At 39.8% G+C, this 12,595-nt stretch overlaps 1 protein-coding gene across 4 annotated transcripts in view; it reads right to left on the reverse strand.

The window, feature by feature from the left end:
- Positions 1-12,595, reverse strand: part of DAAM1 (dishevelled associated activator of morphogenesis 1) — a 175,783-nt gene that overhangs the window by 145,746 nt on the left and 17,442 nt on the right. Inside the window, exon 2 of one of the 4 annotated variants that reach the window (XM_086709637.1) lies at positions 5,848-5,930. The exons of the other annotated variants lie outside the window; for them this stretch is intronic. The gene's annotated coding sequence lies outside the window, so the exon portion shown is untranslated. The remainder of the gene's footprint in view (positions 1-5,847; positions 5,931-12,595) is intronic. 4 annotated transcript variants of the gene reach the window in all.

Raw genomic sequence — 12,595 nt, forward strand, 5'->3', positions numbered from 1 at the left:
TTCACTGGGGCCAGTAACAAAAAAGGCACATATACAGATTAGGAAGAACCAGTTTTCTGCCCCCCACCACATGAGAAACAGCCTTTTTCAGACAGTTTTCTTTCTCCCAAGACCAGATCAAACACAATGCCAGATGAACAAATATCTGCTTAGAACATTTTTAAACTGCAGGAAACTCCTCTCTGGGGGAATATGGGAAGGCATTATGAATTCTCAACCCAGTCATGGCTGGACCACAGTAAGTCAAAAGAAATACATTATGTATAGATTTAGAATTCAATTCTTTAAGTTCCAATTGAAGCAATTAAGCCAAATACATTAATTACTGTAGAAATTAAATAATAGGGTAGCCAACAGACAACACATCAACTGTTACTCTAATCTTAAAGTATATCAATACTTCACGGTGATATGAAATTGACCCTTGAAATGGCTAAACCTAAAATCTTTTGTTGAGGGGGGGTGCAAATCTATGAATAGAGGCATAATAAAATGCATAGGCAATTTGCAATGGGTGTAATAAATAGGCAGTTATCCAAAAAAATCACACCCTCCCACACGCACACGCACACATACATATATATATACACGCCCAACATCATTTTATTTTTTAACTTTTTTTTAATGTTTACTTATTTAGAGGGGGGGTAGGGGCAGAGAGAGGGAGAGAGACAATCCCAAGCAGGCTCCACATTATCAGCACAGAGCCCGACACAGGACTCGATCCCACAAACTGAGATCATGACCTGAGCCACTCTTGATAGAGGCTTAGCCAACTGAGCCACCCAGGTGCCATCCCCCAACCTCATTTTAATGAAAGATATTGACTCGACAGAGATAATACAGGTCACTGAATGCATGTGTTTGAGATGGACAGTTTTTAAGGGAAAAGAGATAGGATCATGAAGTCTTGTCCTGATTTAAGTCATTTCAGGGAGGGACTCTGGCAAGTCAGAGGAGGTATGACTATACAGTGCTCAGAAGAGCAGACCAGCTGAAACAGGGCTAGAGAGGCCCCAGGGAACAACACTCACCTTCTAAACCTGCCTTGTGTCACAGAGACTCACACTGGTGTGTGAATGAAAATCTGGAGGCAATCCACCAGATTGCAAACATTCATAAAGTTCTTTTTTCCACAAGCATAGAAATCGGGAACGTAAGTAAGAAAAGCAATCATAAGAGGCAGGCCTTCTCTGCCACAGTGTGGTTTCAGCAGCAAAATAATCCGATTGCTTACTGCCAGTGTATAACCAAAAGTAACCAACAGTGGCCAGAAGACAGCAGGAGTTACATCCATGTACCAGAACTAAGAAACAACATTGCTTGTTATTCCCTTCCCTGCCTGCTCCGCAGGTCCCACACAGAGCAAAGGATCGGGATCTTGTCTCTGGACGGTGCACTGGCCATTTCCAAGATCTCTGAACCTGCCCGTTCACTGCCATGGGGGATTATGAAAGGTCCTGTCATCCTGACCTCAGACACGGCAAACACAACCACCGCCCGCTACAGGCCTTTAACAAGCCTGAGAGGTTGCGGCCTGCAGAAAGCATGGTCTAGGCCAGTCTTGCCAGCAGCCCCGAGCCAGCTGACCAGCATCCAGTCACCGTTTCTTTTCCAAACACCGACTGAACAAACCTTGATTCAGCTCTTAGGTTACGCTCCGGCGGAGAACAGCACAGAGGAAGCACCGAGAGAATGACCAGAGAGAAACTATTCTGGGCATAAACCAAGTACATGTTCCTGTGGAATTGTTAATAACTCAGGGGTCTTTTATGTGTGTTTGAACCCTCCACGTCTAGCTGAGGAAAAGACATATTTCTTTTTTCTCCTCAGGGAGAATGAAAGCAGGAAAGTAAAATTTCTGGTAATGTCATATCCAGTCAAACAGGAAGGTTTGTACGCTCAGGGCTGAACGGTTTCCAGCACTACACTGAGCCAGTCTGAAAATAATTTACTTGATTTTCATTTGTTTCATTTCCTCCAAAATCATCATTCAGGTCCCGGTTCCCATACCCACCAAGACAACAGGAGGCCTTCCATAAACACAACTAAAATAGACAAATATAGTATCTAAGAAACACCTGGGATGTAAAGGCATTGGAATCCTCATTCACTGCTGGTGGAAACAGAAAATGGTATGGCCACTCTGGAATACAATTTGACAGTTCCTCAAAACGTTAAACATAGAGTCTCCATATAACCCAGCAATTCTATACTTAGGTATTTACCCAAGAACACTGAAAACATGTGTTCACGCAAAAAGTTGTACACAAATATTGACAGCAGCACTGTTTGTAATAACCTAAGAATGGGAGCAACCTAAATGTCCACGAATAAACAAAACGTGGTATATCCATAAGATGAAATATTATCTGGCAACAAAAAAGAATTAAATGCTGGTACATGTGGTGAATGGATGAACTTTTGAAAACACTATACTAAATCAAAGAAACCAGTCAAAAAAGGCCACATGTCGTATGACTCCATTTATATGAAATGTCTAGAACAAGCCAATCTATCTATTTGGGCAGAAAGAGGATTAATGGTTGCCTGGGATGGATTTGGGGATGGGAGGACGAGAAGGATGTCCACAGTCACAGATGACTGCTTATGCCTATGATGTTCCTTTCGGGAAAGTTGAAAATGTGCTAGGATCAAGGGAGCCTGGCTGGCCTCAGTCCAAAGAGCGTGCTACTCTTGATCTCAGGGTCGTGAGTTCCGGCCCCATGTTGGGTATAGAGATTACTTAAATAAAAAAACCTTTTAAAAAAATTTTAAAAGAAAGAACATGTTTAAGAATTAGATAGTGGTGATGGTTGTAACAACTCTGAATAAGCCAATGAACTGGGACAATAACCATTAAATTTACTCTAAAATACATGATTTTTGTATGTGAAATATCTCTCAATGAAGCATTAAAAGAAAGAAGGAAGGGAGGTAGCAGGGACAGGAAGCAAAAAGCAAACAAAGTCAGACCTGAAATGTCTTACCCGGAGTGATAATTATTCTTCACAGGGTATTTTTAACTTTTTATCTTGCCATAACCACAGACTCAGAAGAAGTTACAAAAAAAAAAATAAAAAAAAAAAAAGGTACAGAAAAGTTCCTTGCTTCCCCCATTGGAAATAGCTTACATAACCATAACCATGATACATTATCAAAACCGGGAACATCACAGTTAACTAGACTATAGATCTTACTCAGATTTCTAGGGATGTCTTCCCCCCCGCCCCCCAGGGATGCCTTTTAAAAACAGCTTCTGGGTAATAATCCTTGAGGTTATACTCCTATTCTTTTTACCAGTCATTCTGGTCAGATTATAGCCAACTAATCAGTAATTCCAGTGACAAAGAGATGAGTGGTGGACATTTTAACACGCCCTGGTTAAGAAGACTAAATTACCACTAATAAAAAATATTTCCACCAAAGCACATTAAGTCCATATATACTTGACGGGCCCCTCAGAGTCCTGTTGCTCACCAAACTTTTGCCCCGGAAGGCCGCTCAGTGAGTCTCTCTCTAGAGTGATGCTGGTGAAGTGCTCAGGTAACTAAAGCTCTCAGAGAGCCTGTCCTTAGCGGACCAAGAACTTGTAATTCGCCGTCCTAATTCTTCCAGAGAGAAAACGGTCTGTTGGAGAGCTGACGGTGGAAAGAGTAAGAAAGCAGATAGCTATTTTAATTTCTGGGTGGAAAATGGCACGAAGAGACTCCTTCTCGAATGAGGTCTTCCGCTAGGCTCCCCAAACTTCCTTTACAGTTCAGCTTCACGACTCAGGCACAAAAATTACCACTCAATTATCTGAGAATCAGTATTCTGATGTAACATCCTCCTATGTGCTTTTCTTCTTTCTCCTTTTACCTCCTAACTTTTCCCTCCACTGTTTTGGTAAAAAGTGACCTGGGCCAGAGAAAAGTGCTTTCCCTTTCTCATCATATCTGTTAAAACATATGGGAAAGGAAGAGGTTGAGACTACTGGCCAAAGCAAACCATTTTGGCTTTGCTGCAGTTTAAAGAAAAGCGTCTCCACAAGAGAGGTAAGAACCTTCCCAAGAGGGCGAGAAAGCAAGTGGCCTGTCAGGGGGTCTGTGGGAGCAGTCAGCACTTCCTGCCAACCAGAAAGAGGAGGAACCAGAAGTACTTAACATCCCACAGCCAGGTATGGGGCCCACCCTCTGCAATCAGTCACCAGACCTTCACTCCAGTTATCCTGGATCACCTACAGCCCCAAACGGCCAAGGTCAATGAGGAAAGCAAGTCCTAAAAATCACAGCGGGCTTCGGAGGGACATTTGGCTTTGTGCTAATGCCACAGGCAGAAAAGGGTAGCCCAGGCCAGGTATGGTAAGTATCCTATTTGGCTGGGATCTTAATGGCACGTTGATTTTAATAATGGCAATAGATGAGCACTGCAGAGAAATGAGTCCTGAAATGAGACCGTCCTCTATCAAAGGCAAAATCCAGGAAAGACACCAAAGACTCTGCTTGGACAGTGCTTAAACCCAGGACACGGGAAAGCACGCCACAGCATGGGAAGGAGAACAGCACTGGGAGAAAAGAGAAGGGAAGCATTCTTCTGCCGGTGGCATCGCTCTCTACTGGTTTAAAATAAAGGTTAAAAAAAAAAAAAAAAAGCTTCACCATCCCGCCACCCAGCCCAAATAAGTAAGAGAAGCCCACACCCAAACAAGACAAACATTTACAAATATGTACACAACATAACCTTTTATTCAAGGGTGGAATAAAAATAGATGTGAGTCCCTCCCCTGGCATTATAACATAAATAATTTTTCTTTCCATATAAAGTAAACATTTTCTCCTTCCACATAAGTGCCCGCTGCACTCAGCTGGCAGTGGTGTTAGTTTACATCCTCCACTGGTCCTCTGAGCAGCAGCTCAGGTAGGGGGTTGAAGAGTGACCTGCAAATTGGACCATCGGGGTCCTCAGCCTGGCTCCAGTGTTAATAGGTTAACTCCAAACCACTCTGTGTAAAATGGGAAGGTGGGATTATCAGTGTTTTTCAATTTTTTTAAAGCTGTGAAACCCTTTATCCAAATGAAATCTCATGGAGAACCTCAATATATAGAAGAGTTTGAATGAAAACAGGCTGGTTAGAGCCGGAAGGGGTGTGGGGAAAGGGGGACTCTCCCCACCTCCTAGAATTGGGACTCTACAGCACATAGTATGAAAACCACTGATGAGATAGATCCCTTAAGACGAAAACTCAATCCTACTTTAAAAATTTAAACTGAAGGGCGCCTGGGTGGCTCAGTCGGTTAAACGTCCGACTTCGGCTCAGGTCATGATCTCGCGGTCCGTGAGTTCGAGCCCCGCGTGGGGCTCTGTGCTGACAGCTCGGAACCTGGAGCCTGTTTCAGATTCTGTGTCTCCCTCTCTCTCTCTGAGCCTCCCCCGTTCATGCTCTGTCTGTCTCAGAAATAAATAAACGTTAAAAAAAATATTTAAAAAAATAAATAAAATAAAAATTTAAACTGAAACCAAGAAAAAAAGACAAATTGGTATAAAGTAATGGTTTCTAATGCCTGTCTTTTGGTTGGCAGGGTGGTGAACAAAGGCAATAATTCATAAACATGAAAATGTCTCACACAGATATGTATGCCATCTTCCAAATGCATCTGTATGTTGGGATTCATAGCAAATTCATTTAAAATGCTACTGAATTCAAGGTCATGTGGGAATCTAGAATTTCCTTTAATTAAAATGGAATCATCACGCTGGGAACCGCTACTAAAGAGAAGGCCACAATATTCCACTTGAATTAAACAAGTAAATCTCTGTAAAAAACCATCTGTGACTTTTTTTTATTTGAAAGATTCTACTACTTACAGCGTCGAACCAGTTAGATCCCCTTGTCTGTTAGCTGTGGCTGTTAGAATATTGCTTCGAGAAGGGTTGAGGCCATGTCCAGGCTGAGTAGGAAAGAAATGTCACATTAGATAAGCATTAGATAAACACTGTCTGCCACGGCTGTGTGGGGAAGAGAAAGTGGGGGAAAGGACATGTGCATGTGACATCCAGACTGTGTCAGATAGGTATCTAAGAGGTTATTGGAGACCTGAGCTCTAACTCTATCATTATACTAAATTTATTAGTAGGCAAATCACTTACTCCAGGTTTCATTTTGCTAGGTCTAAAAAGGGGTCATCTTGACTTCTGATGCAGAACACTCAGGGCCAACTCAGACAGTGACTGCTATACTCCTTTAAAAGCCACTGGAGACAACAAAACTGTCACAGAACTGGTGAGCTAATTCAAACCTCACCATTTTACATCTGAGGAAATGGAAGCCCAAGACACTTGGCCAAAGTCACATAAGCAGATAGCAGTCTAAAGAATTTGCAGTCCCCCACAGGAGAGTTTTTTACTACATTAGCCATCATGATGTGGTTTGAAATTTTGACGTAATTGCTTGTATTAGTTATCCTACTATAATAATCAGGGCTTTCTGTTTGATACTATAAAAAAAAAAAAATTCTCGGGGCACCTGGGTGGCTCAGTCGGTTGAGTGTCCGACTTCGGCTCAGGTCATGATCTCACGGTTCATGAGTTCGAGCCCCGCCATGGGCTCTGTGCTGACAGCTCGGGGCCTGGAGCCTGCTTCAGATTCTGTGTCTCCCTCTCTCTCTGCCCCTCCCCCGCTCACGTTGTCTCTCAAAAATGAATAAATGTTAAAAAAATTTTTGTTTTTAAATTCTCACTTCAAAAAAGTTCATCCCTCCCAACTAGATGATTAAACTAAATAAACCATAGTGTTGTTGCCATAATATGGACCTAGGTATTAAAAATGTTTCTTTACAGGCACCTGGATAGCTCAGTCAGTAGAGCACGCAACTCTTGATCTCAGGGTTGTTAAATTCGAGCCCCTTGTTGGATACAGAGATTACTTTAAAAACTAAAATCTTTTGCACTGCTGGTAGGAAGCAAACTGGTGCAGCCACTCTGGAAAACAGCATGGAGGTTCCTCAAAAAATTAAAAATAGAACTACCCTGCGATCCAGCAATTCACTACTAGGTATTTATCCAAAGGATACAGGTGTGCCGTTTCAAAAGGGCACATGCACCCCAGTGTTTACAGCAGCACTATCAACAATAGCCAAAGTATGGAAAGAGCCCAAATGTCCATCGACGGATGAATGGATAAAGAAGATGTGGCGTATATATATACAATGGAGTATTACTCAGCAATCAAAAAGAATGAAACCTTGCCATCTGCAACAACGTGAATGGAACGAGAGGGTATTATGCTAAGCGAAATTAGTCAGAGAAAGACAAAAATCATATGACTTCACTCATATGTGGAATTTAAGAGACCAAACACATGAACATAAGGTAAGGGAAGCAAAAAGAATATAAAAACAGGGAGGGGGACAAAACATAAGAGACTTAAATACAGAGAACAAACAGGGTTGCTGGAGGGACTGTGGGTGGGGGATGGGCTAAATGGGCAAGGGGCACTAAGGAAGACACTTAGGATGAGCACTGGGTGCTATACCTAGGGGATGAATCACTGGAATTTACTCCTGAAATCATTATTGCACTATATGCTACCTATCTTGGATGTTAAATAAATAAATAGATAAATAAATAAATAAAATCTTTTTAAAAAAATAATAAAATAAAAGTGTTTCTTCAATAGAAGATAAATTACACATTTGAGAATCTCAGTAAACACAAACCAAATAATAGTTGCCAATCTTGGTAGAAATTAATGATGGTCTACCTTACAAACTGTCAAAGCTTGGCATGCTTAGGACGAGTCCCTTTAAATAATGAAACCTACACAAAGCTACAAAATGTGACTCCATCAGTCATATATTCCACTTAAAACTTTTATGATAAGAGTTACCTGGGATTGGCTAAATCAGAAAATGACAGGGCCTCAGTGTTTTACATTTTTTTAATCTGTTTTTTGTAAATTCAAAGAACAATATGGAACTCCTTGCCATTAACAAGAAAAGTACGTTTCAATTCTTTTAATACAGATCTTTATCAGCCACGGAATAAAAGACTTTATAATCTCTACTCCATTTCCTACAGGATTTTGCCATTGCAAATCAAGAAAGCGTTGTGGAAAATTAAGATAAAATATTTCACGGTCCATTTTGCATTGGAGATGTCATTTGTCCACAGAACGTGTGAATAAAGTGTCTGGTTTCCCACTTACAACTGCATTTGGTACTCTTGGAAATTCTGTTCCATCAGCCAATTTTACAATGAGTCAAGCCACTTGTGATGTGAATGGTGCCTAGGAACTAACAAATCAGCTGGGAGAAATATCCACTCTTCCAGGCTAGGAAGACATGAATTGACGTTTCAGAAAGGAGAGTGCCAAAGGAGACTCCTCCTCAGGATCTTGGCCCTTACTCTGGAGAATCCTCTCAAAAGCCTCTACACCACGGGGTCAGACCATGTCTCCCAAACAAATACACAGGGAGAGTCTGTCAACACTGGCCTTACCAGAAAGCTCCGTGGGTTATGTTCCGCATTTTGTCTGTTACTTCGCGAAGGAGGACAGACAGCCACGGTGCCTCAGAACAGAGTCCCAGAAGAAAAGGATGTGAGCAGAGCCATGATAACACTAAGTTGTCTTCTCTAAAGTATACTGGTAAACACTGTATTCTATTACTGAATTACCATAGCCATCTAAAATTAGTTTTAGAACATGAACCTCCTTGGAAGAGAATTATTTTCTGTTTAAATGAGAACAAACCTAGAGCGCTTGAGGTAGGAGAAAACCAATTTCCCCCACAATATGGACTTATGACACACTGACATGAAGACAACTGGACTGTGATAAATACAGCATTTTTGGTAATATTAGGTGTTGTATAGGCAAAATGCTTTAAATATTTTAGCTAAGCATGTGAATATCTGTTTTACAATACGATTTATAAACAAAAAGCACTGGGTATAACATTTCTTTTATCACATAAACCAGTCTAATATAAACTTCTGCCTCCCTCCTCATAATATTTGGATTATTTCATTGTTCTACCTCCTACTCTTCCAAACATGTGCAGTCCAATGGAAAAACTACATATCATCTCCCTGTCCCCTCTGCCTTCAGAAATGCCTTCTATGTAGCACAGCCTCACAGTCAGCAGAAAAAGCACATATAGTAAGAAACAACTGGGGCCAACTCCAGGAAATGCAAATGGGCCATAAAATGACAGGAGCTGACCTAAGGTTTTCCTTCACATAATGAGGAAAGGGCTTGTTGAGATAAGTAATTATGTAAATCTGCACCCTGAGACCCTTAATCACAGAGAAATATTTTCGGTCATTTTAAATGTGCCTGAAGCTCTCATAAGTTTCCTTCTAACGGGTTCCATGATGGTTTACTGCATTTATGAAAAGTTCCGGGAGCTTCATATTTGCATTGCTAATTAATCTCTTATCTGTTTAAAACATTGAGATTTAAATAGATACATGGGCAAGCAGGCCGTCTGAGAAAGAAATAATACAAATGGCCTTGGGAAAAAAAAGTGCTATTGAACAAATTTCTAAAACGCAAGTTAAAATACAATGTGATAGCATTTGCCAGTTGTTCAGTCACAGATAATTGTAAGATAACAACACTCAGCATAACATGTGTGAAATGAAAGATCCTTTAATACCCTCATTCAGTGTCGACTGGCAAAACCTTTCTTGAGGACAATTTGGCAGCACTTATAAAAAACTTTAAAATTATATATCTTTTGACTCATTTATTTCATATCTAAGAATGCATCCTTAAAAAAAATCTGAGACATAAAAAAAGATGTTCAAGTGGTTTTTAATGGAAAAACATTAGGAAAATGATTACCCTACACAGCACATAAAATAGAAATACATGCAGCCAGCTAAGACGTTTATTAAGAATTTTAATAAGTTCATACTCATTAGGATAATTACCATAAAAAAAAAAAACATTTTTGTTGGTGGGAATGTAAAATGGTACAGGTGCTATTAAAAACAGTATGGCAGGGGCGCCTGGGTGGCGCAGTCGGTTAAGCGTCCGACTTCAGCCAGGTCACGATCTCGCGGTCCGTGAGTTCGAGCCCCGCGTCGGGCTCTGGGCTGATGGCTCAGAGCCTGGAGCCTGTTTCCGATTCTGTGTCTCCCTCTCTCTCTGCCCCTCCCCCGTTCGTGCTCTGTCTCTCTCTGTCCCAAAAATAAATAAACGTTGAAAAAAAAAATTAAAAAAAAAAAAAAAAAAAAAACCAGTATGGCAGGATCTCAAAATATTAAAAAGAAAACTACCAGATGAACCAGGCTCTGGGTATGTCGCAAAAAATTGAAAGCATGGTCTCAAAGAGGTATTTGCATACTCGAGTTCATAGGAGCATTATCCACAATAGCCAAGAGGTGGAAGCAACCTGAATGTCCAAAATGGATATAGTTGTAATGGATAAACAAAATATGATGTAATGAAATACTATGCAGCTTTAAAGAAAAAAAAAAAAAAAAAAGGAAGTCCTATCACATACAAAATGGATGAATCTTGAAGACTTTTGCTAAGTGAAAGAAGCCAGCCACAAAATAACAAATACTGCATGCTTCCACTTCCCTAACATATCTACGGTGTCACATTAATAAAGAGAGTAGAATGGTGGTTATCAGGGGCTGAGGCAGTGGGGGTGGGGGAGGAGAAAAGGGGAGTTGCTGAAGTGATACAGTGTTTCAGTTCTGCAAGGCTTAAAGGTTCTAGAGATGTTTCACAACAATGCAGATATACTTAACACTATGGAACTATATACTTAAAAAGGGTTAAGATGTAAATTCCATCATGTGTTTTTTACCACAATAAAAAAGAGTTTTAGTGTCAACTATACTTGAATTTTTTCAAAAAGGTTTAATAACATGAAATATGCTTATGTCAATATCTAGTTGGGGGAAGGAAACAAAAAAAGCATAGATGATAATCAAAAAATTTTTGTAAAACTTCATAAAGATGTATGCCCCTAATGTTAACATTATTTGACTCCTTGGTAAGATGCTTCTCTATTCCTTTATACTTCCTATTTTTTTTCTTTCATATGGGTTCATATAGTAACCTGTATTACTTTTATAATCAAAAAATAAAATAAATTTCCGACGTAATAGTTTCAAAATAGCCTTGATAATGGCCCATGCTGGGCAGGATAACATTTGTCAAAGGAGGGACTACTGTTAAGAAAAAACCTAAAATTTAGAAAGGGGTAAAACAGATGACTGGGTATCTTTTCAGTAGAATGCTATTTGTGGTCTAGCAGGTCCTACAGGGATTATCTTTGACCTTTTTTTTTTTTTTTTTTTTCCCTTTTAACTAGGCCAGTGGTTCTCTCAAGTGTGGTTTGGGAAAGCCTGGAGAGCCTCAGGCCTTGTCAGGGTGTTTATGAGTTCAAAACTGTTTTCATAAAAATATCAAGATGTTATTTGCCATTTCTCTCTCATTCTCTCAACAAGTACACAGGGGAATTTTCCAAAACTTTCAATACTCATGATGAAGTCATCAATCCAGATGATAACATAAAATAGGTTTATTATTTTTTTTAATGAAAGAACAGTTTTAAAGTTTCTCAATTCTGATTCTAATCTAATTAATACATTACACAAATTTCTCTGGGTTCTTCAATACTTCATAAGATCAAAAACCCTTAAAATAAAACATAAGAGACTCTTAAATATAGAGAACAAACAGAGGGTTGCTGGAGGGGTTGTGGGAAGGGGGATGGGCTTAATGGGTAAGGGGCTTAAGGAATCTACTCCTGAAATCATTGTTGCACCATGTGCTAACTTGGATGTAAATTATAAAAAATAAATTATAAGAGTAAAAAAAAAAAAAAGATCAAAAACCCTAAAACAAACAAGTTTGAGAACCCACTGGGCCAGACTATTTCACAGCTTTGTGGGAGTAGGAATTAACTCCTAAAAAAACATACAACAATGTAATGGCCCTTATCTATAACACAGCAAAGAGGTTTTGCCTGGCAGAGATACAAGTGATTTACATACATGCAGAAAAGAAAACATGAATTTTTATAATCCTTTAGGATATTAACTAGTTTTGTATCTACTACAAATTTATTTCAGCATTTCTGATTATGGACAGGTGGATGGATCAATGGATAGACAGAGATATATCTGTATTTTAAATTATCTTTTGAGGGGTGCCTTTTGAGGTGGCTCAGTCGGTTGAGCGTCCGACTTCAGCTCATCATGATCTCGCAGCTCTTGAGTTCCGGCCCTGCATCCGGCTCTGTGCTGACAGATCAGAGCCTGGAGCCTGCTTCGGATTCTGTGTCTCCCTCTCTCTCTGCCCCAACCCACTCGCATTCTGTCTCTGTCTCTCTCAAAAATAAATAAACATTAATTTTTTTTTAAATTATCTTCTGAACTGGTCCTAACATCCTTCTGGTTCCTTCTAATAAACAAAGTTGTTGATGTGTTTATTTTATAATTTTGAGAATCTTATTTTTTTAACTCTTTGAAACTTATTCTTTAGCATAGACTATCAGATCAGTTTCTGCATACAGGCCTTAATAAAAACAGAGAACTCGATAATTAATAACCTTATAAAACAGAAAGCACCAGGCCCAGATAGGTTCACTGG

This window comes from Puma concolor, chromosome B3 (assembly GCF_028749965.1).
Source record: "Puma concolor isolate L17-30 chromosome B3, mPumCon1.1.hap2, whole genome shotgun sequence".
NCBI lineage: Eukaryota > Metazoa > Chordata > Mammalia > Carnivora > Felidae > Puma > Puma concolor.